The following is a 27,679-nucleotide window of genomic DNA, read 5'->3' as shown; positions in this document are numbered from 1 at the left end:
GCGTCACAGTTGTAGGCATGTTCTTTATGTGAACTAATGCAAACTCTCAAAAAACCAGTGAAATTCCAGGTTGTGAGGTAGCACAACACAAAAATTGCAACACAGTGGTTGAAATAAAGATAAGGTTGATGACCGCAATATGGAACTGAATGTGATCCAGCAGTCTCATAAAATAAAATACAGCATTTATGTCAGGCATAGAGCTTGATTGGAATAAATGCTTTTCTTTCATTTCTTTAATTTTTGTATGGGGAACTGACCTGCGTTCAACCCGCTGATGGTTTTTCCCTTTTGTGTTCAGCTGTATAAGGAGAATTTATGGGTGGGACATGAATAAAGATTCTTATTCTTACAGTGGTCTCTTTCCATAGCACAGAGTGTAAAGTGCTGCTTAGAATAAACCTATTTGTACTGGATGAGATTAGATGAGTGAGGAGGAGGCATATTGCATCTGTGAGCGAGGCGTTACCACAGGGATGCCCAGCAGTGTGAGGGGGATGTGGAGGATGGATGAAGAGGAGGAGGAGGAGACACAGAGGAGGGACGAGGTGACAGCAGTGTAGTGGTACTGGGATAATGGAGGCGTGATTAGTACACAAAGTACATAGGGATCAGTGTGAGGAGAAGGGATCATCCGCCTTCAGCCCAGGTAATGTCCACTCTCACTTATTGGGGTCGGTTTGGGATGTGGGGAGAACATTGGGCTTCCTTTTATCATAATGGGATTATTGACACCTCCTATATCCTCATCCTAATGTCTTCTTTGTGCTTGTTGTGTTCTGTCATGGAGCCCTAAACCATCTGCTCCTTGTTGTGTCCCCACTCCCTGCCCTATCTACCGTATAGTCTTACAGTTATCACTAATATATCTTCTGATAAGTGTACTGTACAGAGTTTATTATGTTTACTGTAATAATCCGCATCTTTCGGTTACATGTAACCACTTGGCAAACTTACAGTCAGGAACTCTTGGTATTACAAATTAATAATGCTGAATGAAAACTAATTAACGTGAGTGATTCTTGAGACATAATTCAGAGTCATAGCTAAGCTCTCCCTCATCTGTGCAATTATTCTGGCTCTTTATCGAAATACTCCAGTTAAAGGGAAGCAGTCACGTTGTACATGCCGTCCGATCTATGAAGGAGAAGCTGAGCAGAGAGATATACTGAATATTTTCCGTATAAAACACATACCTGAAAAATCGGTATCATTAGTGTTTTGGATCAGTGTGTCGTCAGTGGTTTCCGGTATGACACAGGTATCATCAGTGTTTTGGATCAGTGTGTTGTCATTGTTTTTCTGGTATGACACCGGTAACATCAGTGTTTTGGATCAGTCTGTCGTCAGTGGTTTCCGATATGACACCGGCATCATCAGTGTTTTGGATCAGTGTGTCGTCAGTGATTTGCGGTATGACACCGGTATCATCAGTGTTTTGGATCAGTGTGTCGTCAGTGGTTTCTGGTATGACACCGGTATCATCAGTATTTTGGATCAGTGTGTCGTCAGTGGTTTCTGGTATGACACCGGTAACATCAGTGTTTTGGATCAGTGTGGCGTCAGTGGTTTCTGGTATGACACCGGTATCATCAGTGTTTTGGATCAGTGTGTCGTCAGTGGTTTCCGGTATGACACCGGTATCATCAGTGTTTTGGATCAGTGTGTCATCAGTGGTTTCCGGTATGACACCGGTTAAATCAGTGTTTTGGATCAGTGAGTCGTCAGTGGTTTCCGGTATGACACCGGTATCATCAGTGTTTTGGATCAGTGAGTCATCAGTGGTTTCCGGTATGACACCGGTATCATCAGTGTTTTGGATCAGTGTGTCGTCAGTGGTTTCCGGTATGACACCGGTATCATCAGTGTTTTGGATCAGTGTGTCATCAGTGGTTTCCGGTATGACACCGGTATCATCAGTGTTTTGGATCAGTGTGTCGTCAGTGATTTGCGGTATGACACCGGTATCATCAGTGTTTTGGATCAGTGTGTCGTCAGTGGTTTCTGGTATGACACCGGTATCATCAGTATTTTGGATCAGTGTGTCGTCAGTGGTTTCTGGTATGACACCGGTAACATCAGTGTTTTGGATCAGTGTGGCGTCAGTGGTTTCTGGTATGACACCGGTATCATCAGTGTTTTGGATCAGTGTGTCGTCAGTGGTTTCCGGTATGACACCGGTATCATCAGTGTTTTGGATCAGTGTGTCATCAGTGGTTTCCGGTATGACACCGGTTAAATCAGTGTTTTGGATCAGTGAGTCGTCAGTGGTTTCCGGTATGACACCGGTATCATCAGTGTTTTGGATCAGTGAGTCATCAGTGGTTTCCGGTATGACACCGGTATCATCAGTGTTTTGGATCAGTGTGTCGTCAGTGGTTTCCGGTATGACACCGGTATCATCAGTGTTTTGGATCAGTGTGTCATCAGTGGTTTCCGGTATGACACCGGTATCATCAGTGATTTGGATCAGTGTGTCGTCAGTGGTTTCCGGTATGACACCGGTATTATCAGTGTTTTGGATCAGTGTGTCGTCAGTGGTTTCCGGTATGACACCGGTATCATCAGTGCTTTGGATCAGTGTGTCGTAAGTGGTTTCCGGTATGACACCGGTATCATCAGTGTTTTGAATCAGTGTTGTCATCCGTGTTTTTCTGGTATGACACCGCTGTCATCAGTGTTTTAGATCAGTGTGTCGTCAGTGGTTTCCGGTTTACACCGGTATCATCAGTGTTTTGTATCAGTGTGGTCATCAGTGTTTTTGATCAGTGTGGTCATCAGTGTTTTTCTGGTATGTCTGGTATGACACCGGTATCATCAGTGTTTTGTATCAGTGTGGTCATCAGTGTTTTTCTGGTATGACACCGGTATCATCAGTATTTTTCCGGTATGACACCGATATCCTCAGTGTTTTGTATCAGTGTGGTCATCAGTGTTTTTGATCAGCGTGGTCATCAGTGTTTTTCTGGTATGACACCGATATCATCAGTGTTTTGTATCAGTGTGGTCATCAGTGTTTTTCTGGTATGACACCGGTATCATCAGTGTTTTAGATCAGTGTGTTGTCAGTGTTTTCTGCTATGACACCTGTATCATCAGTGTTTTGGATCAGTGTGGTCATCAGTGTTTTTCTGGTATGACACCGGTATCATCAGTGTTTTAGATCAGTGTGTTGTCAGTGTTTTCTGCTATGACACCTGTATCATCAGTGTTTTGGATCAGTGTGGTCATCAGTGTTTTTCTGGTATGACACCGGTATCATCAGTGTTTTAGATCAGTGTGTTGTCAGTGTTTTCTGCTATGACACCTGTATCATCAGTGTTTTGGATCAGTGTGGTCATCAGTGTTTTTCTGGTATGACACCGGTATCATCAGTGTTTTAGATCAGTGTGTTGTCATTGTTTTTCTGGTATGACACTGGTATCATCAGTGTTTTAGATCAGTGTGTCGTTAGTGTTTTCTGCTATGACACCGGTATCATCAGTGTTTTGGATCAGTATGGTCATTAGTATTTTTCCAGTATGACACCGATATCATCAGTGTTTCACATCAGTGTGTCATCAGTGTTTTTCTAGTATAACTAAAAAAAGAAGTAAATTACAAAATCCTCCTATACTTTGCAATGTTAAACACAGATGGCACACTGGTACCATCCATGTGCTATTTGTCTTTTTCACAGACCCGTAAGACTTGTATTGCCCCTTGTCATCAGTGCTGTCCAAAAAAAAAACAGAAAAGTCTCTGAGTGGACACAGTCTGTGCAAAAACATGGACATGTGCATAGCCCCAAAGGTTAAAATGGGTATGTTTGGTATCAGTGAAAAAAACATACAGTACGTACTGGTGATATGGATGTGTGAAGGAGACCTAACTAAAAGTTTTACTGAAACTTTCTCCAACATAAATGTATATCAATCTGCTATAATATCCGTCCTGCAGATGAGCTACCATTCTCACCATGACTGGTTGTTCCCTTTGAGACTTGTATGCAGCATCCTGAAAGGATGAGGAAAAAAAACAGCGTCCGCAGAAAAAAATAAAAAAGATAAATATGAATATAATAGATCAACAGCATCCCGCTATAGCCCAGTATCTCCATTCATAAAGAATGCCAGTAAATGTTTCTATGTTTTTTCCTTCTCATTGTTTCTTGCAATAAAGAAAAAAAAGAGACTGAAAAATTGCAGTTGAAGTGATCTGCATTCTTAGAAATTCACTTCACACATCGCAGTTAATAAATGCATCTTGATGTATGTTGTGTTACTTTCAAGCCAATGCATTTCACTTCCATCATGTTTATACAGTTTAGCATTTTTATCCTTAGCAGCCCCATGTTTCCTTGGAAAATGTTTCAGGAACTTTTCTAAAAAAAAGTACCATGAGTATTTAATGTGAACCTGTCACCAGTTTGGTCCTGTGTTATCTAAAGCTGTGACCTTAATCAGCGCCTGTGCTCCAGTCTGTCAATGGTTGTATAAGCCCCTGACTCGCACAGTATACCTCCAAAAAACATTTTTAAGTTGCATGTTATTCCTGTCGGTCCGGTCCGATGAGCCTGGTTGCCTACAGTCTCTATCCCTCCTCTTGGCTTCGCTATGCCACCCCCATGTTGCTGACAGCCATCCTCCTGTTATAATAGACGTGGATGACACCTCCTGCGTCATCCACATAGTCTGGCACATCTTGCGCATGCGCATAGAAATTGCCGACTCGCAAAACAACGCCCATTGGACCAGACCGACAGGATTAACATACAGCGCGGGAGAACTTCAAAAGGTTTTTTTGGGCAGTATTCAGAAGTCAGGGGGTTATATAACCTTTGATGGACTGCAGCAGAGGCGCTGATTAAGGTCATAGTTTTAGCTGACGCAGGACAGAACTGGTGACGGGTTCCGTTTGAAAGGATATGCACAGAAAGAACATTTATCATCCATTATCAGAGGCATCATCACCATGAACCTTTAATATCAGTAGAATTGAGGTCTCAAATCTCCCATCCCCCCATCACTCACAATAAGAGGAGTTAAAAAAATGACGGTACAAGTGGGAAAGTTTTTTTCTTTTTACTATGACAATGGTGATACTTGCTGCTGCGTTATTTTCTGATGTGGGGAGATAATACTACATATACTTTTATTACTAATGGCACAAACTACACCAGGCCTAAAACCAGCCAGTAGATACAGTTGTGGCCAAAAGTATTGACACCCCTGCAATTCTGCCAGATAATACTCAGTTTCTTCCTGAAAATTATTGCAATTATTGGTATTATCTTCATTTAATTTGTCTTAAATGAAAAAACACAAAAGAGAATGAAGCAAAAAGCAAAACATTGATCATTTCACACAAAACTCCAAAAATGGGCCAGACAAAAGTATTGGCACCCTCAGCCTAAGGCCAGGGTCACACTACAGCGAGATACGGCCGAGTCTCGCAGGTGAAAACCAAGCTCTGGCACCGGCACTCCGGAATGGAGCGTGCAGCTCCATGTATTGCTGTGCGGCCGCACGCTCCGCTCTGGACTTGGTTGCACAACCTTTAGCCAAAATAACTGCGACCAACCACTTCCGATAACCATCAATGAGTTTCTTACAATGCCGGCTCTATTCTTGTGATAGAGTTTTTTGTGCCTGTGCACGGCACATCCGGTCTAGCTTTCTGTGGGGAGGCACGCCTGTCACCGGCCGCGACGGCGACCCCCGATATACCGGCACTTGCGATTTTGTTTTTTATCAGCCATCTTCTGGCATCTGCCAGAATTTGCATAACAGCTTCTAAGGACATCTACGGACATTATCTACAGGACTTTGCACTACCAGGAGACACACGTCTATACACAGCGCACCAGGATTAAGGTATGCCATATGCGGATGCACCTTATTAACGCTTGGCTTCATGGTGTTATATCCTTATTTATATACTGACATTTTGAGCGCAAATATACTTTTTATATATTCTTTATAGTGTTTTTCTTTGGATGAATAGGGTGGTTTTCATCATTATATTTGCTGCAGATTAACTCAGTTTTCAAGGCAGCGCCTTCCTGGACATTTGTTTATTTTTCATAGTTTCTTACAATGCTCTGCTGGAATTTTAGACCATTCTTCTTTGGCAAACTGCTCCAGGTCCCTGATATTTGAAGGGTGCCTTCTCCAAACTGCCATTTTTAGATCTCTCAACAGGTTTTCTATGGGATTCAGGTCTGGACTCATTGCTGGCCACCTTAGAAGTCTCCAGTGCTTTCTCTCAAACCATTTTCTAGTGCTTTGTGAAGTGTGTTTTGGGTCATTGTCCTGCTGGAAGACCCATGACCTCTGAGGGAGACCCAGCTTTCTCACACTGGGCCCTACATTATGCTGCAAAATTTGTTGGTAATCTTCACACTTCATAATGCCATGCACACGGTCAAGCAGGCCAGTGCCAGAGGCAGCAAAGCAACCCCAAAACATTAGGGAACCTCCGCCATGTTTGACTGTAGGGACCGTGTTATTTTCTTTGAATGCCTCTTTTTTTCTCCTGTAAACTCTATGTTTATACCTTTGCCCAAAAAGCTCTACTTTTGTCTCATCTGACCAGAGAACATTCTTCCAAAACGTTTTAGGCTTTTTCAGGTAAGTTTTGGCAAACTCCAGCCTGGCTTTTTTATGTCTCGGGGTAAGAAGTGGTGTCTTCCTGGGTCTCCTACCATACAGTCCCTTTTCATTCAGACGCCGACGGATAGTACAGGTTGACACTGTTGTACCCTCGGACTGCAGGGCAGCTTGAACTTGTTTGGATGTTAGTCGAGGTTCTTTATCCAACATCCGCACAATCTTGCGTTGAAATCTCTTGTCAATTTTTCTTTTCCGTCCACATCTAAGGAGGTTAGCCACAGTGCAATGGGCTTTAAACTTCTTGATGACACTGCGCACTGTAGACACAGGAACATTCAGGTCTTTGGAGATGGACTTGTAGCCTTGAGATTGCTCATGCTTCCTCAAAATTTGGTTTCTCAAGTCCTCAAACAGTTCTGTGGTCTTCAGTTCTTTTGGTCCATGCTCAATGTGGTACACACAAGGACACAGGACAGAGGTTGAGTCAGCTTTAATCCATGTCAACTGGCTGCAAGTGTGATTTAGTTATTGCCAACACCTCTTAGGTGCCACAGGTAAGTTACAGGTGCTGTTAATTACACAAATTAGAGAAGAATCACATGATTTTTCCAACATTGCCAATACTTTTGTCCACCCCCTTTTTATGTTTGGTGTGGAATTATATCCAATTTGGCTTTAGGACAATTCTTTTTGTGTTTTTTCATTTAAGACAAATTAAATGAAGATAATAATAACAAAGAATTTATTTGTGTTTGCAATCATTTTCAGGAACAAAATGAGTATTATCTGACAGAATTGCAGGGGTGTCAATACTTTTGGCCACAACTGTAAATATAGGCGAGTGAAGTGTGAAGTTTGTACTGTAGAGGCAGGTTACTCCACTGTTGTAAGGTCTAATGGAGGAGGGGTCCAATACTAATGGAGAAGGGGTACCAACCAATGGACCCCCATCTTCCCTACACGTGAGGTACCCAAACATATTAGATGGCTGTAGGCCGGAGAAGTGAGCTCTTCCATCTCCCTCACACACATAAATGCTTGGCTCAGTCAAGAGATCTGTACAGGGAGAGGAGAGAAAGAAGAGTATATGTAGGGGAAGAATTAGAGGGCTCTATACCCAATAGACAGTTGCCCATTCCCAGGTTCTCTCTGCTGCAATATCTTTAACCCCTTACTGATACATGGTGTATGAGGCAGACTCTGGAGCCAAACCCATATACCATACCTGACAGATACTGGGTGTTTTACATAGCCAGCATCATACTGTGACAAAACCAACCAGAACTTGATCCATTATCTGCAGTTTTACCATTTAAATGCCGCTATAATCATGAACAGCGGCATTTAAATGGCACAATCGCTGATGCCCACGAATACAGTTTTCCATCTTCCATCTCTGCAATCCACTGATGGGGTGCTGATGGGTTGTCATGACAGTCGGGCGTCTGCTGATGGTCGCTACCTGGTCCGTCTTTGAAGCTAAGGCTCAGGACATCATTTTGACACTATACTAGAGATAAAAAAAAGAGTAAAAAATATTTTTTTTTAGTTAAAAAATCAAAAATGTCTGTGTGATTTATTTTCTCAGACACTTGAAATCGGTTTGCTTGATAGGTGAAAATCACAGATAGAAAACGTACGTGAAAAATGAACATCTGAATGAAGTCTAAGTAGTTTGCAACAGCCCGTTTGCTCGCTATATTAATAGTATACATTTGTCTGAATACTGCAGTCTTCTCTAAGGCTATGTGCACACATTGAGTATTTGCGTGCAGAAATTTCTGCAAGGTTTCTGCATCTCTTGGAAGCAAAAACGCTGCTGGAATAACACGTGTTTTACTGCGATTTTTGGTGCCTTTTTGCTGCAATTTTGTATGCGTCTTTTGCCATGCTTTTTGCATGCGTTTTTGTACAGCAATGAATGCTTTTTTTAAGCTAAAAGATATAAAAAACATTTTTGTGTGATGTAATTTCTTGGTTCAACGCGAACTTTTTCATTCTGATGCAGTAGCATCAAAGTAATTGGATTAGGACTTGGTGTCAGCAGCTGTCATTGACACCAAACCCTAGGCTTAGTAATGAAAAGGTGTCAGCCCGACACCCTGGTTACTAAGGCGGTAAGTAAACACAAACATACACACAAACATACACACAAACAAACACTCACACATTGTCAGCAGCCTATGTAGGAGTGTTAACAGAATGAACCTACATAGGCTTTAACCAAACAGCATAACCAGCAGAGTGAAAGCTGACAGCTGATCTTAATATTCTGGGAAGGAGCCAATAGCCATAAAGGTTCCTAGGCAATTAATATCAGCTTACAGCTGTTTGATTAGTCTTTACTGGTTAGTTTACAGGGGGAACCCAGAAAAAATTTATTTTAAATTTATTTCTAGGACACATGGGCATTGGGGATTGGATGTTAAGGTGAGTATACGTTGTGTTTTTATTTTTATTTAAATATGTATGTGATTATTTTACACGTTGTGTTGTTTTTATTATTTTTTTTTTTTTAAAGTGTGATTACAGGCGCCGGCTGACGAGGGCCTACGTCTCCCATCAGCGGCTCCTGCCATCCCTTGTTATCATTGACAGCAGACATAAGCTGATCGGAGGAGTAGTCTCTTATTAGCCCACGCCTGCTGACCTGCGGTAAGCTTTTTACCGCGGGTCACTGCTGTGGGTCACAGTCACAGCTGCGGGGTCACGCTGACATCCAACAACATGACCCCGCAGTGCTCTGACCGACCGTCTTACCAGTGGTAGCGTTACCGCCAATAAGAACTACCATGCCGCTGTTTCCCACGCGGTCACGCAGATGACCGCGTGGGAGACACCATAGGGAGCAGGTAGAAACGCAAATAGAAACTCAGTAAATCTGCAGCAAATCCGCAAATCTTTTTATACCTGCATTTTGCTGTGGATTTGACTGACTCACTTGAAGTCAGTGTGGAAAATGCTGCAGAAACGCACAAAGAATTGACATGCTGCAGAAAGAAATGCACTACAAATTTACTGATCATATACACAGCACTTCAGGATTGTCATTGAATTAGCTTGCATAAGGTTTCCATAGCGTTTTTGTCCCATTTCTGCATGGAAAAACTGCAGTAAAAACGCACCAAAAACGCACCATGTGCACATAGCCTAAAAGTTCAAAAATGGACAATGCTATTTCCCTAGTCCAGGGGCAGATGCAGAGAGAAGAGGGCCCCTATGCAAGAGCAGTATATGGGCGCTTTGCAGTTCAATAGGTCATCATAATGCACAATTTCTCCTGCACTGGAGGTGGAAATAGCCCCTTTACCTCTTGGGCCCCTGTGTAAGTGTACACATTGCACCAAGGATATGTCCGCCCACGCCGGTGGCCTCCTTCTCATGTTACCCACATGATGTCCAGTTTAGCATTGTCAGGAACCCCATACTGTTCCACCTTCAGACAATGACTAGTGATGAGCAAACGTGCTCGGATAAGGTGTTTCCGAACATGCTCGGCTGCTGAGCTAGTTAGTTTGGCGTGCTTGAATAATATGTTCAAGGCCTCGGGGCTGCATGTGTCGCGGCTGTCGAACAGCCACGAGACATGCAGGCGCGGGGACTCGTACATAATTTTCGAGTATGCTGAAGACACTTGGTTAGCACCGGAGCATGCCCAGATTACACCTTATCCGAGCACGTTCGCTCATCACTACTTTCTAAAAATCAGCATAGCTGAGGGAGAGAAGAACTCTCTTGATTCGGAGGCTGAACGCTGGGCAACCTCATCAGTGCGGTGTTTGGTGTATCCTTGGCACCTAGTTTGCATTTTCCTAGAAGAAAACAACAGCAAGAGCTGTCACATTTCCACCAACGTCAGGGATGGTGGATTGTAGCGATGGGCCAGGATGGGGAAACGTTACTTTTAGAAGGAAGAAGAGGCTACTTGTATATGAGTGAATCGCAGTTTGGGGTGTACAGCACGCAGCGCTAACGTCTTTCTCTAGCTTTATGTAGATGAAGAGTTAATGCAGTAGAATAGGACACCTCTCCATGTCTGGCCGATGATATCACATTAAAAAATAGTACCATGTGTCACAGTGAGCAATGCTAGGAGACTTTCTAATGTCACCAGACAGGAAGATCTCATGTCACTAAATCATTCATCCAGCAGATTATGTTAGCGAAAATGAAACATTCTATATGGCGGTGTGCAAGTGAAGAAAATATTCACCCTATGGAAATGAAGTGGAAATGTGTTAATTCTAAGGCTGCCGTCACACTCGCAGTATTTGGTCGGTATTTTACCTCAGTATTTGTAAGCCAAAACCAGGAGTGGCTGATAAATACAGAAGTGGTGATGTGTTTCTATTATAATTTTCCTCTATTTGTTCCACTCCTGGCTTTGGCTTACAACTACTGAGGTAAAATACTGACCAAATACTGCTAGTGCGAGGGCAGCCTAAAAGTAGAATCTTCCCTCGAAGCAATGCACTCAGGCACTTCATGGCGGCACACCGGCTCTGCAGTATGAGAATCTGTGCTTGTGTCTATACTGTGTGCATGACGCCTTAAAGTAGTTTGGGCAGCTCAGAAATGTTTTTATAGGAGGACAAAAATAAGGTAGTACAAAGTTACTGATTTTCACTTGTACTATTGATTCAAGAAAATCATGATGGGTACGCTTTCCGCCTGTATATAGAATAGAGGCAGTGCTCATTAATATTATGGTTTATTGCCAAAATACGCAAGTAAACCTACTCATAAAGTGACTATCTAATGTGTAAAGGGGTGTCCCAACTCTCCTCCATGGCGAAAGATAAACCACTGCCAGCAGCTTATTTTCCTCTCTCCATCGACAGCACATGCAAAGTTGGCCGAGTTTTGCAGTGTTTTTTACCCATACGTTATGTTTGTTCTTTGTGTTTTTGCTGCGTTTTTTTTTTTAGGCAAATCCTGCTCTCTTGGCAGTAAAGAAGCTTCTAAGAAAACGCAGGTTCTGCTTTGTTTTTTTTGCTGCGTATTTGCTGCGTTTTTGTTGTCTCTGGTGCGTACTGATAAAGTTTAGTGCCCTCCCCAAAAAAAAAATAAAAAATCACGATGCGACTTCCTTAAGGTTTCTCCACCAAAAACGCAGCAAAACCTGATACCTGGCGTTTTTTGCTGCGTTTTTGCACTCATTGTAGAAAAAAAAAAAACCGCCGCAAATATACAACGTGTGAACATAACCTATTGGTGAAAAAAATGCTGCCGATACGCTGAAAGTAGTTACATGTTGCAGTTTGCAAAAACGCAGCAGTTTTCCAAATCAGTCAAGAAAAAAAAAACAACGTTTGTGCACGAGATTTCTGAAACACAGCTTTTGATGGTACTGTAAAACGCAGCTTAAAATTTGCATTACAGCAAGCAGCAATAATGCAGCGTGTGAACATAGCAAATGAGTAAGTGCAGAATAAAAAATTTTTTTTTCAGGTTTTGCTGTGTTTTTGATGCAAAAAACCTAAGGGAAGTTGCATCATATTTTTTTTTTTTTTTTTTGGGGGGGGCACTATAGTTTATCAACGTGCACAAGAGAGAACGAATACACAGCAAAAGAAATGTGGTCAAGAAAATCTGGTACCAAGAGATTATAGTAATGTGGTTTTTATTCGACGTGTTTTGAAATATATCGCACTTCTTATCCAGGAGATAACCACCTAAGGACACGTTGACAGTTTTTTTATGAATGGGTTTCAAATGAAGGTGCCAAAAACGCTTTTTTGGCGCGTATATTTGAAACTCATTCATTTAAAAACGCGTCCAATAAAGAAATGTATTAATACAATCTCTTGGTACCGGATTTTCTTACATCTCAACAGCGCAAAAAACTCCACATAATTTTCCTTCGTGATCTGCAATTAGTCTGGAGACCCGTGGATCTGCAGCAGATGATTCTGCAGTTATATGTGTGATTTCTCCTACATCAGGCTAGCACATCCTGTTTTTGAAATAAGTGAAGTGTTTTGGATAAGACCCTCTTTTCGCTTTTCTGCTTCCTATTAGATGTAGCAATTCTAAAAGTCAATATCCACCCTTTAAAGTGGTTGTCAACTACTCGGGCAACCTCTTCTCAGTTCCTATGTCTTCCCCTTGTAAAATAATAGCACGTACTATCACCTCTGGTGCCGCTGCTATACCAGTGGTATGGTTATGTCACGTGATCCCTGCGGCCAATCAACACTGGCTTCATTCTCCCTGCCATTGGGCAAATTACATACATTAGGACCTCTGGATGTATGTGATTCACAACAATGTCACGGCATCCCCAGGAGAGCCAGCTTCTTCTCCATGCCCACTTCCCTGGAGTGACAGGTCTCTCTCTGCGTGGGTGTATGGAGAGACCGATCACTCAAGAGCAGTGGGAGGGTGAGAAGTCGCTGGGGACCCATCTGTCCTATTAACCTCCCGTGCGGCTTGGTCCTCGAAGGCTATTAACTAAGTTTTTTTCTTAAGCACCGCTGTGCTTCAGAGTAAAATCTAATATATAAAGCTGAATGTGTGTGTGTGTGTGTGCGTGTGTGTGTGTATGTATATCCGGGATTGGCATCTGCACCGTCGCAGCTACAGCCACAAAATTTTGCACAGTCACACGTCTGGACCCCGAGAGCGTCATAGGCTATGTTGTGAGGCGAAATTTTAACCCCGTGCTTTCCAATTCACCAAACAATTTTGCCCCTATCTACATAATGGGGAAAAAAGTGAAAGGAAAAGTGTTGGAGGCGTCGCAGCTAAAGCCACAAAATTTTGCACAGTCACACGTCTGGACCCCGAGAGCGTCATAGGCTATGTTGTGAGGTGAAATTTTAACCCCGCGCTTTCCAATTCACCAAACAATTTTGCCCCTATCTACATAATGGGGAAAAAAGTGAAAGGAAAAGTGTTGGAGGCGTCGCAGCTAAAGCCACAAAATTTTGCACAGTCACACGTCTGGACCCCGAGAGCGTCATAGGCTATGTTGTGAGGTGAAATTTTAACCCCGCGCTTTCCAATTCACCAAACAATTTTGCCCCTACCTACATAATGGGGAAAAGTGAAAGGAAAAGTGTTGGAGGCAAATTGACAGCTGCCAGATGTGAACAAGGGGGACTTAAAGAATGAGAGCGATGGCGCCAAAGAGTATATACCGTACAGTTACTAAGGTGGGGCCCCGAAATGGGATACTCACCACACATGGGGATATGAACACACACACAAAATGTGCTTGAACACATATCACCCTCAGCACACATTTCACCACACATACACCAACCTCGCCACATAAAAGTCGAAACACAAAAGTCGCCGCTCAAAACTCGCCACGCGCAAAACTCGCCACATGCAAAAACTAGGCTCACGCAAAACTCGCCACATGTGCAAAACTCACCTCATGGAAAACTCGCCACACGCAAAACTTGCACACGCGGAAAAATTGCCACATGCACAAAAGTTGCAACACATGCAAAAGTTGCCTCACACAAAACTTGCACATACTCAAAAGGTACTACACATAAAACTCACCACGCGCAAAACTCGCCATGCGCAAAACTTGCTGCACACAACTTGCTACACTAACCTGTCACATGCAACTCGACACACAAAAAGTTGCTACACGCATGTTGCCACACAAAACTCATCTCACAAAAGTCGCTACATGCATGTCGCCACACGCAACTCAACACACACAACTTGACAAACGAAACTCGCCCTAAAACACACACAAGTCTGGTATTATCCTTCAAAAATAAAAATCTGATTAATAAGCAGACAAACTACAAGAGCAACAAATATACCATATAGGAAATACGGCAGCTGTCAGTCACATGACCTGTCTATTATGTGTATGTGTGAGCTAATATATACTGCCAGGGGGAGGGCTTCCTGTTGGCTGGGGATTTATCAGGCTGCCAATTTAGCTTACAAATACTGAGGTAAAAATACTGACCAAATAACGTGTGAATGCGGTCTAATACAGGAGGAGATGACACACAGGTATATACTATATACAGGAGAGATGGCACACAGGTATATACTATATACAGGAGGAGATGACACACAGATATATACTATATACAGGAGGAGATGTGTTATGATCCGGTGGTTTGGACAAATAATGAACCTGATTGTTACTGATAATAAGGACGAGCTCTGGGACGTGGGAACTCTGCTGACCGCAATCCCTAAACCTATCAAAACACACTAGAAATAGCCGTGGATTGCGCCTAACGCTCCCTATGCAACTCGGCACAGCCTAAGAAACTAGCTAGCCCTGAAGATAGAAAAATAAAGCCTACCTTGCCTCAGAGAAATTCCCCAAAGGAAAGGCAGCCCCCCACATATAATGATTGTGAGTAAAGATGAAAATACAAACACAGAGATGAAATAGATTTAGCAAAGTGAGGCCCGACTTATTAAACAGACCGAGGATAGAAAAGGTTACTTTGCGGTCAGCACAAAAACCTACAAAAAAACCACGCAGAGAGTGCAGGGAAAAATACATTCCGCACCGACTCACGGTGCGGGAGGCGCCCCTCTGCGTCCCAGAGCTTCCAGCAAGCAAGGCAATATTGACAAAAGCAAGCTGGACAGAAAAAATAGCAAACATGCAAAATGGCACAGAGGAACTTAGCTTCTGCTGTAGCAACAGGAACTCAGAACGATCCAGGAGCGAACAAGAGCCATAGTACAACATTGACAGCTGGCATGGGGCAAAGATCTAAATGGAGTTAAATAGAGCAGCCCACTAACGAATTAGCCTCGTCACCTGTGGAAGGAAACTCAGAAACACCCACAGGCACCAGAGAAAGTCCATGGACAGAACCAGCCGAAGTACCATTCATGACCACAGGAGGGAGCCTGACAAAAGAATTCACAACAGAGATGACACACAGATATATACTATATACAGGAGGAGATGACATACAGGTATATACTATATACAGGGGAGATGACATACAGGTATATACTATATACAGGGGCAGATGACCTACGGGTATATACTATATACAGGAGGAGATGACACACAGGTATATACTATATACAGGAGCAGATGACCTACAGGTATATACTATATACAGGAGGAGATGACATACAGGTATATGCTATATAGAAGATGACATACAGGTATATACTATATACAGGAGGAGATGACACACAGATATATACTATATACAGGAGGAGATGACATACAGGTATATACTATATATAGAAGGAGAAGACATACAGGTATATACTATATATAGGAGGAGATGACATACAGGTATATACTATATACAGGGGAGATGACACACAGCAGGTATATACTATATACAGGGGAGATGACAAACAGGTATATACTATATACAGGAGATGACATACAGGTGTATACTATATATAAGGGAGATGACAAACATGTATATACTGAGGTGAAAATGAGAGGTGTGAGGTGAAAATGAAAAGGTGTGATTGCAAAATGAGAGGAGTGAGGGAAAATAGTGGAGTGATCGGAAAATGACAGATGTGAGGTCGAAATGACAAGTGTTAGGGGGGAATGAGAGGAGTGAGGGAGAAAATGAGAGGTGTGAGGGAGAAAATGGGAGATGTGAGGGGGAAAATGAAAGATGTGATTGGGAAAATGAGAGGCGTGATGGGAAAATAAGAGAAGTGAGGTGCTAACCACAGATATTTACTATGCCCAGGCAACGCCAGGCTCTTCAGCTAGTATATATATATACATATATATATATATATATATATATATATATATATATATATATATATATATATATATATACCTAGAATCATGCATCCACTGTCTGATACAAGCTGGCCAAAGTATCGGGCAGCATGTAAAAGCTTTCACGTTCCTTTTAACCCCTTTACCCCCGAGGGTGGTTTGCACGTTAATGACAGGCTAATTTTTACAATTCTGACCACTGTCCCTTTATGAGGTTATAGCTCTGGAACGCTTCAACAGATCCCAGTGATTCTGAGATAGTTTTTTCGTGACATATTGTACTTCTTGTTAGTGGTAAAATTTCTTCAGTATGACTTGCATTTATTTGTGACAAAAATGGAAATTTGGCAAAAAATTTCCGAACATTTCACAATTTTCAAAATTTTAATTTTTATGCCCTTAAATCACAGAGATATGTCACACAAAACAGTTAATAAATAACATTTCCCACATGCCTATTTTACATCCGGATAATTTTGGAAAAAAAAAATTTTTTGTTAGGAAGTTATGAGGGTTACAAGTTGACCAGCGATTTCTCATTTTTCCAACAAAATTTACAAAACCATTTTATTAGGGACCACCTCACATTTGAAGTCACTTTTAGGGGTCTATATGAAAGAAAATACCCCAAAGTGATACATCATTCTAAAAGCTGCACCCCTCAAGTTGCTCAAAACCACATTCAAGAAATGTATTAACTCCTCAGGTGCTTCACAGGAATTTTTGGAATGTGGGGAAAAAATTACCATTTAACTTTTTTCACAAAAAACTTCAGATCCAAATTTGTTGTGTAATTTCTCCTGACTTTGCCGATACCCCATATGAGGGACAAAACCACTGTTTGGGCGCACGGCAAAACTTGGAGGGGAAGGAGCTCCATTTTACTTTTTGAATGCAAATTTGCTCAAATAATTAGCGGATGCAATGTTGAGTTGTTTTGAGAGCCTCTGATGTGCCTAAACAGTGAAAATCCCCTACAAGTGACTCCATTTTGGAAACTAGACCCCTCAGGGAACTGATCTAGATGTGTGTTGAACATGTTGCACCCTCAGGGGCTTCACAGAAGTTTATAATATTGAGCCGTAAAAATAAAATATTGAATTTTCAAAAGGGTAACAGGAAAAATTTCACCATACAATTTGTTGTGCAATTTCTCTTGAGTTCGCCAATACCCAATATGAGAAAGAAAACTACTGTTTGGGCGCACGGCAGGGCTCGGAAGGAATAGAGCGCCATTTGACTTTTTGAATGTAAAATTTCCTGGAATCATTAGCAGACTTCATGTCCCATTTGGAGATCCCCTGATGTGCCTAAACAGTGAAAACATATTGCCTTTTCATAAGGGTAACATGAGAAATTGCATCATACCATTTATGGTGCAATTTCTCCTGAGTACGCCGATACCCAATATGTGGGGGAATAGTACTTTTCAGGTGCAGTGCAAAGCTCAGAAGTGAAGAGGCGCCATATTGGAGTTCAGATTTTGCTGGAATGGTTTGAGGGTACCATGTCACATTGGCAGAGCCCCTGAAACTCCCTATATGTGAACTCATTTTACAAACTACACTCCCCAATGAATTCATCTAGTGGTGCAGTGATCATACTGACACCACATGTGCCTCACAGTATTTTATACAACTGAGCGGTGAAAAAATAATTAATTAAATTTTTACCACTAAAATGTTATTTTAGCACCAAGTTCTACATTTTCAAAGGGTTAATAAGACGTTTTTTTTTTTTTTACAATAAACTGAGGTCCCTTTTTTCCTGAGTGTGCCAATACCCTACATGTAATCGGGAAATATTTTTCAGGCACTGTGCAAAGCTCAGAAGACAAGGAGCTCCAGATTGTACTGTTACGGTTTCCAGGTGCCATGACCCACTGGGAGTGCCCATGAGGTGCGAGAACAGCAGAACCCCCCCCCCAAAGGGACCCATTTTATGAACTACACCTTTCAATGAACTCATCAAGGGGTGCATTGATCATATTGATACCACAGGTGTGTCACAGAATTTTATACCATTGGGCAGTGAAGAAAAAATAATTACATTTTTGCCATCAAAATTTAGTTTTAGCCCCAGATTTTACATGACACTAATATTTGTCCCACAATTTCTACTGAACGTGGCAATATATGTGGCCGTACAGAATTACTTAGTCATACGGGGAGACTCGGGAGGGACGGAGTGCCATTTGCCTCCTGGGGTGCAGATTTTCCTAGAACAGTTTGCAGACTCCATATACAGAGCCCCTAATTGCTAGAAGAGCTGAATCCCCTCTCAAGTGACCCCATTTTGGAAAATATACCCCTTGGAGAATTTATCTGCAGGTGTAGTGACGATTTTGACTCCATGGGTATTTCCCATAAACCAGCAGCAATGAATATTGCCACGTTCTTCTGGAGACACGCACCTGTAAGTTAGGAGGGCTCTCATCGCTTCAGAAATGCCAAACATGGACACAATATGTGGTTTAGGTACACTGTGGGGCTCAGAAGGGAAGGGGCATTTGGATTTGGGAGCGCAGAATTTGCTGAATTTCTTTTGGTGGGTGAGGAGCCATTTCTCTTTTTAAGAGATTTTGTACTACCAGTAATGTGGAAGCCCCCTATACAGTATTTACATTAACAGATGGCAGACCTGAGTGAGGACTTTCTTTTTTAGCAGATTTTTTAGAAGCTTTTATTGGGAACATTTTACATAACGTTTGGGATCAGTTATCCGGCGCTCTTCAATGACCACTAACTTTGGGGTTTGAGTGACATAATTCAGGTGAAACCCCCAAGGGATCCAATCACTATAATGAGGCAGCAGAGTTACTCTGGTCTCTGTCTGGCCTCTGTTCAGCAATGTCCTTCTATTCAGAAGTGCACAAAACTGTGGCCGACTGTACTTTTATGCAATCCTAAAAAGACAGACACCGACGATCACAGGTCAGACGGCGTCCACAGTGCCTCCATCTGCCTTACTATAGGGAATCTTCCACCGGGGGTTCTGTCTGTTTCAGGGATTTACACGGAAATCACAGTGTAAGGGCTCAGCGCAGAGCGCAGGATAAATGTGTGGCGAGTCTTACTGCGATCTTTGGGAGGTAGAATGAAAAAAAACAACAACAGGTGAAGAATTGGTTTTATTTATTTTTTATGCCATTCCTCATGCGGTATAAGTGATTAGGATACTTTATTCTTCGAGTCGGTGTGATTACATCGATACCAGATTTATATCGGGTTTTTATGTTTGGCTGATGTCACACACTAAAAGACGCTTTTTATTGCGAAGACTAGTTTTTGCATCACCACATTTTGAGAGCTATAATTTTTTCATATTTTGTCCCACAGAGTCATGTTAGGGCTTATTTTTTTGCGAGACGAGTTGACGTTTTTATTGGTAACATTTTCCGGCACATGACATTTTTTGATTGCTTTCTATTCTGATTTCAAGGAGGCAGAATGAACAAAAATCAGCAATTCAGAAATATTTTTTTTTTTTTTTTGGGGGGGGGGGGGGGCTATGCCGATCCGTGTTTGGTAAAATTAATAAGGCAGCTTGATTCTTCAGGTCAGTACGATTACAGCGATACCTTATTTATATGTTTTTTTTTTTAAAGTTTATTAGCTTTTACACAATAAAAACTTTTAAAGAAAAAATAATTATTTTTGCATTGACTTAATCTGAGAACTCTAACTTTTTTATTTTTCCGCTGATGATGCTGTATTGCGGCTTGATTTTTTGCGGGACAAAATTACATATTCAGTGGTACCATGTTTTTTTATATCCGTCTTTTTGATCATGTTTTATTCCACTTTTTGTTCAGCGGTATGATAAAGCATTGTTTTTTGCCTTGTTTTTTATTTTTTTTTATGGTGTTCACTAAAGGGGTTAACTAGTGGAACAGTTATATAGGTAGAGTTGTTGCAGATAGGGAAATACCAAATATGTGTACTTTTATTGTTTTTTTTTATTCAAATATTTATTTACAGATACAATATGTTTTGATTTATTATTATTTTTTATTTTTTTAAATATTTTTAAAATTATTTAAAAAGTGTTTTTACTTTGTCCAAATATGGGACTATCATTTTTTGCAGTCTGATCGCTTGTACAGCATGAGGATGAAGCAGCTCTGCACTGACACAGAAACTTGCTCATCATGCATGATCAGCAAGTTTTCTAATATCTGGTGACCCTGATGTGGTCATGATGACATTGGGTCACCATTGCAATGATTGGGACCCCGCGCACAGCATTTAGGGGGTTAAAGTGTCGGGAGCAGTGTGTGACTGCTCCTGGCACTTAGTGCTAGGTGTCAGCTGTCAGAATCAGATGACACCCGGAGCAGATCGCCCACTCACAGCCTGTGTGGGATCGCAATGTCATAATAATATGTTCCTGTTCAGATAGGCCCAGGGCACAGTGAGTCAAAAGACGTGAGCACAGCTACTAGGGTGCACGGCTAGGTTCCCAAACCATATGCATATAGATATAAAGAACCCGGCACTCAACTTGAATTAAACTTGAGGTTTTTTATTCCGTAGTACGAAAAAGCGTTTCGGCCTAGTGTGGCCTTCGTCAGTTACGTACTGAAGGATGACTGAGAATAACCTCAGTATGTGTGATAGATCCGTGGGTTATCACTTAATGGTGGTCCGCTTGAATAGATATAGCGCAGCTGTGAGCTGAGAGTGGCCGGGTCCTGACGCGGTGTCCACCGCTGTCGGCGTGAAAGCCTCAGGCCACCAGTCATACGGGTTTTGTCCTATCCGTCAGGGGGACAGAGAGGAAGAGACTTAACATCGACAATAGTTGTGAGGACCTTACCGAGTTGCTCAGCAGGGAGGGACTACAACACTCAGGTACTAGAGGAAGCCTATTGAATTCCACCTGGATAAGGGGACTCTGGATTTGCCTTCAGACCGGCCGGACTCTGCCTACCCTGTGGTCCCTACCCTGGACTGTGGATGCTGAAGCCTTCAGTAAAGGTAAAGAGACTGCAACTTTGTGTCCTCGTTATTCACTGCACCTTACGTCATCCACCATCTACACTCTGGGAAGCCCTGGGGACATACTTCACCTGTGGGAAGGTATACCATCTAGCTGCCATAACATCACCCCAGCGGACCACTAAACAGCGTCGGTCACCCTGACCGAATAACACAGGTGGCGTCACGAACATTATCCCTTTAAAGACCTTTCCCCATTTACAACGGACCTCCCCTAGGGCTACGGACCGGGTCAGACACCGTGACATCCCTGATGAGAACCGAAGGGCCCGGTACCGAGTAACCCCTAGCCCTTGGGGGCGCTCCACATGCTTAGTGTGCCCAAGAGCCCTGACATTCATCTCAAGGTTCCCAGGTTGACAGATGGATTTGCACGGAAGGTTTCTATGGCAATCCACTGCCCCTGAGTAACAGGCTCACGTTGTCCTGAGCAGCCTACTGCCTATGACCACTGCTGCCACTTCTCCACACTTTCTCGAACTGCCCTTGAAACTTACTGAACTTGGCAATAACTATCAGTTCCCTCTGACTAATCTGGGGCAGCCATTACAGTTAACCCTGTCTAGGCTAAACTGCAGCTCCAGAGGGTTTTCCTTTCAGATAACATACATTACAATAAAATACATTTAACCAATTGGTGTCTCAGAATGTAGAACATCATCGCCACCACTCCTACATTCCTCCACACTTTAATTATTGCCATCCATAACTGGACCTTAAAAGAAAAGTTAGTGCATATATCATAAATCATTGTAAAAACATTTGGCTGAAAACTTGCCCCAACATATTTTAAAGTGACACTGTCACCTGAATTTGGAGGGAACAATCTTCAGCCATGGAGGCGGGGTTTTGGGGTGTTTGATTCACCCTTTCCTTACCTGCTGGCTGCATGCTGGCTGCAATATTGGATTGAAGTTCATTCTCTGTCCTCCGTAGTACATGCCTGCACAAGGCCCGGTTAAGGGCCCCGAAACAGCAAGTGACATAGTCCATAAATTTTAAAACTTTTATCAGCATTAGTCCTTCTCGGTAAGGACCCTGGAAACAGAGTATCCATGTCTATATTTTTAACAGGGGCCCGTAGGCCAGCACAACGGTAGCCCTTTTTACCCAAGGGCACAGTCCAGAAAATGCACAATCTCTGTAATTGAGGACATCAGACTTTCATGGTTGCATCAGCGCCTACAATTTAAGCAGAAAAAGGCACAACAAAAACAAACAAAAACTTAGGATAAAATAAACTTTAGCTGATTCGACTTTCACAGGGCTCCCCGGCCTCGATGGTGTTCGAACAGTCCCACAGATTCTGTCCAAATGCAACAAACACAAACTCTGGAAGCCAGACAAATAGTCTTTAACTGAAACGGAGGCAGCTCGCCCCCAACAGGGATTTTTCAGATGTCTCACCCGATTTTCACTAGATAGGATTGAGACAGTTCCCTATTAAACTTTTGATTCCAGCACTAGAGCACTTTGAGCCCCGACAACCTCTTTTTTCAGGATTTCTTCATGGCATCCCGCCGCTCCTTTATAAAGGTGTCCCAGGCAGTGGGTGAGGGTGGCCTCTTTCACTTCCAGGGCTGATGTGGAAACTTCACTGGTCAAGGATCATCTCCCTCGAACATAGCACTTCCACAACCCACTTGGGTGGGCCCATAACTGGTTACCTGGAAGTTCTGGACCCCTTGTTCTGCTGTGGCGCTTTCCCTCAAATGGTCCCTACTTCAAGCAGCCTGAACCTTCAGCTTGCAACTTTGGCAAGCTCGTCGACTGTGTCTCCCTAGACAACTTAGCCAGTTCATGGCCTTCCTGAGAGTCTTGAAGAATCGCTTCTGACTTAGTCAGGAGAGACTATTCAAGGATCATTTTTGTCCCTTGTCAACAAGACATACCAGCTTTAGGGCCTGTAGGAACCCCTGTGGAGCCTTTTCGGACCGTTTCTGTCAGGCCTCCTTCACAACACAGCTGTCGGGTGACCCGGGACCAGGGGCTCCTTCCCTGTGCCTAACACTAGGGGGCGCCCTAGCTCACCCTGCTCCCCGGGATACTTCAGATGGCGAAGATGACTGGGCCTACGCCCTTGACTTAGCTCCTAAGTTAGCATCCATCTATTCTCCTCCCTCACCCAGGGAAAAGGGGGCGCTACTGTGCACCATAGTACAACAACCTGACAAACAAGGCAACATGGACAAGGGTTAACAGAAAACTCCAGGCATACAAAATATTCACTGACATGTAACAGATGAATGCACCGGGTTTTGAAGGTAGAGGAATAAACAAAAACAGAGAAGGATAAGGAATTACCATGCATACAAACCAATCAAGACTCACTAATAACTCCTCAACTCTCCTTCTCATATGTGCTCCTCTCCCACCGTTGGCCATGCAGCAAATGCTAGCTATGATGAGGATCAGTAACAGAGCCCAGATTATAAAGGGAAAAGGAGTGGCTAACTGGGCACAGCTGTGAGCACAGGGATTAACAACATGGCCGACTAACCCCTGTTGTGCCAGAAGAAATACACATATTTAAAATGAAGAAGTGCTTCTTCTTGGCTCTGAAGTAGGAGCAATTAGAAGCTGCAGTCTTCTGGCTCCACACTGTCGTGGTAACCTCGTGAAAGCCTCCTTTCGGACCCTTCGCCATAAGACTTCTTGGTTCCACTCTTTCACGTCATCATAGGTGTAAGGACGTACCAGGGCTATGCGTACCAGCCTCTCTTGCATTCGCATTTCATGAACTCCACAATCTCGTCTGCATACAGACTGTGGAGTCGGGAAAGCACGGTGGCACAGTGGTTAGCACTGCAGCCTTGCAGCGCTGGAGTCCTGGGTTCAAACCTCACCAAGGACAACATCTGCAAGGAGTTTGTATGTTCTCTCCGTGTTTGCGTGGGTTTCCTCCGGGCACTCCGGTTTCCTCCCACATTCCAAAGACATACTGATAGGGAATTTAGATTGTGTGTCCCATCAAGGACAGCGATGATAATGTGTGTAAAGCGCTGGGGAATATGTTAGCGCTATATAAAAATAAAGATTATAATTTTCACCACATCATCGTCACATAGACCTTGTGCCCAGTCCACTCCTTTTCCAAGAACCCAAACCCCATATTGATGTTGAACTCTATCACTCGACCTCTGGTCTGGGCATCTTCCACTGCCTGCCGTTGGGCATTGTTAGGCCCCTTTGTATAGAAACAAGAAGAATTCTACATGAAAGAGGTCTGAGCATGGAAAGGCGTTTCTGCTTGGCGCTATAAACTGGTGCAGGGAGACAAAAGGTATCCATTTCCGGAGGTAAAATCAAAGAAATCTTTATTTCACAATAATAAAAAAAGGAGAAAGATTAGCTGCTAGACATTGACTGGTATCTACCGGAGGAAAAATGCCATTGTACGTATTTCGAACATGTGTAGTGTTTTTAGTCCTCAGTATGTTAGACCCCTCCAGACACCACCTCAGGTAAAGATCAGTCCACTTCCTATGGCAAGCAAGTTGTCCATCTCAGGTGAATGTTCGGTCAAGTACTTCGGTCGGTAGTCAGGGGGCTGTGGTTCGGTGGGGTGTTAAACAAGTCCCATTCTATCTCTAGCTAGATGATACGATGGATCTTTGTCTATTCCGGTCTTACCTCTGCCATGCTGACATCAGGTTCGATGTCAGGGAGAGTTATTCCAATGCTGGTGGTCTTCTTTTTCTTAATCCACGAGGCCTCTTCCTCCTGCATATGGCTCCTGTAAAGCACCGTCAACACGTGGACCAAGAGTTCCATGTCTCTCTGTGGCGTGGTCGACAAATGGTTCACCATATGTGGTGGCGGTAACGGTCCTCGGGCAGCACCCGTCATCTGGTGATTCCCTGCTGCAGTCTCGGGGTGATGATTTCAGGCATTTCCTCCACCTTTGTCTCCTTCTCACTCAATTCCATTTGAGAGATTCTCTTGAGTCTTGTCTGCTTTGCGCCACCGCTGCTCAGAGCTCACTTATTTGCTCTTCACTCCTCGTGTATTGAAGAGAAAATAGCCCCAGTCGCTCCTCGATAACGTGTTTACTACGCGTCTGGCTCCGCCTCTTCCTAGGCTGGACATCTGACATGATCGCCATGTCTTGTTTTACTCCTGGCAACTCCACTTTTGGCAGCGCCTCCTGCCATTGCCATTCTCTACCCAATGGGCTGTGCTACACGCTGCACCACACCCTCTTCCGGAGTGCACCTTCCATTTTGGCTTGGATTCTGGCAAAAAGGCACATCCTTCTTCGGGCTGACACTCTTGGGGCCTAGCCATATTTTAGCGCTCTTTGGCTCCGTCCACTCCCACGATAGGCTGTCCATCTTCTCTTCACTGCCGCCATGGTCATCTTGAAATCCATGCTCCTGGCCACCATCTTGGGCATCACATATTTGGGCGCTCTTCCATCAGTGCCACAGGTTTTCCTTACTCCGCTTTCTTTATGCGATGAACTCGTATCCTGCCAACTATGCCAAATGTAAAGTGCCCGAGCGAGGTAGCCATGGATGAGCTGCTGCTTCTGCTCGCTCTGGCACATACAGACAAAAAGTGTCCTAGTCCCAGTGTGCTGTTGAGTGTGGGGTGCATTACACTTACTTGTGGCCCATAGGCCTCCACGGTCTCCAGGCTTTCATCTTCCAGAACCTTTAAAACAAACAAGTCAGGGGACACTGAATTTGTTAATACACTCAAACTTTTACTTGGCAGGTTACGATCATTACAACGGATCATATAGGATAGTGCCCAACGAATTACAGTCTTTCCAACAGGTACTGGACATAACTTCAGCCCTAGTTCTCAGTATGAATAGAGCATCCCTCTGCAGCCCCATAGTGTTTTACTTTCAGAAAACACACATTACTATAAAATACAGTTGTGCTCAAAAGTTTACATACCCCGGCAGAATATTTGCTTTCTTGGCCTGTTGACATAATGACAACCCAAAACATTCAAATGACCCTGATCAAAAGTTCATGGACCCTGGTGATTTTGGCCTGATAACATGCACAGACGTTAACACAAATAGGTTTGAATGATCACTAAAGGTAACATGCTCACCTATGAACGGTTTGCTTGTAATCCTCACTGTAAGCAAAAAAAAATTGAATGATTTTTAAAAGGATTGTGCAGATTAGTATTTGTAGTAGGCCGGTTTCACACTTGCGTGTGCAATGCGAGAAACTCGCACAAGTCTCTCGCATCAATACCCGACACTGCCGCCAGCACTCGGGACCAGAGTGTGCAGCTGTATGTATTTCTATGCAGCTGAACACTCCGGTCCCGAGTGCCGGCGGCAGTGCTGGGTATTGATGCTAGAGACTGGTGAATGTTTCTCGCATTGCACACGCAAGTGTGACCCGGCCGTAAACTGAGTGACCAGTTTTTCCATTGAAATTCTTCTCACCTATTCTTAGTAGCGGATTCAAACACATTTGTAGGCTGAATTTATATGGCAACATGGGCAGCACAGTTGATCAGTGGATAGCACTGCACCCTTGCAGTGCTGGGGTCCTGTGTTCAAATCCCACCAAGGACAACATCTGCAAGGAGTTTGTATGTTCTCCAGGCATTTGTGTGGATTTCCTCTGGGTTCTCTCCCACACTCCAAAATCATACTGATAAGGTATTTTAGATTGTGAGCCCCAATGGGGAAAGTGATGATAATGTCTGTAAAGTACTGTGGAATATGATGGCGCTAAAAAATATTAATAACTTGTCCGAGATGTTCATGGTCATGGAGTCCTGTCGGTTTCACCATTACCAGTCAATCTTTATGATGTACCACATTGATAGAGCGTAAAACATTGCTGCTGGGAATGCCCGGTGGATTTCTTGTGGTTACAGAAAAGCACTTTAGTGTGGTAGATTCTTTCTCTTCTCATGACTTCCAGGAATAGTATAAGCTGAGAATAGATTCTTGGTTGAAGAAAATGTAAAGAAGTAATCATCCTCATTTGGCACTAAGATTTGTTTAACCATCCAAAGAAACTAGCACTGATTTTAACTCCTTCACCCTCAAGCCTATTTTCTGAGACTATATTTTCATGACACATAACACTTCATTTTAGTGGTACATTTAGGTCAATATATTTAGGTTTATTTATGAAAATATTGAAAATGTGACAACAGAATTAGAACATTTTGCAATTTTTGAATTTGATGCCCTTAAACCGATAGTTATACCAGACAAACTAGATAATGAATAACATTTCCCACATGTCTAATTTACATCAGCATCATTTTGAAATTTTTTTTTTGTTAGTTAGAAGGGTTAAAAGTTTTTCCAACAAAATTTACAAAAGCAGTTTTTTAAGGAATCACATCCCATTTGAAGAGACTTTGAGGGGTCTATGTGACAGAAAATA

The 27,679-nt window shown here is 42.9% G+C and overlaps 1 protein-coding gene across 2 annotated transcripts in view; it reads left to right on the top strand.

Moving 5' to 3' along the window:
• The first annotated feature begins 515 nt into the window (after window positions 1-515).
• Window positions 516-27,679, top strand: part of CCDC28B (coiled-coil domain containing 28B) — an 81,844-nt gene continuing 54,680 nt past the window's right edge. For both annotated transcript variants that reach the window (XM_069757012.1, XM_069757013.1), the window contains exon 1: window positions 516-649. The gene's annotated coding sequence lies outside the window, so the exon portion shown is untranslated. The remainder of the gene's footprint in view (window positions 650-27,679) is intronic.

The sequence above is a fragment of the Ranitomeya imitator genome, chromosome 3, assembly GCF_032444005.1.
Source record: "Ranitomeya imitator isolate aRanImi1 chromosome 3, aRanImi1.pri, whole genome shotgun sequence".
NCBI lineage: Eukaryota > Metazoa > Chordata > Amphibia > Anura > Dendrobatidae > Ranitomeya > Ranitomeya imitator.
The sequence above is the reverse complement of the archived record's forward strand: the minus strand, read 5'-3'. Positions and strand labels throughout refer to the sequence as shown.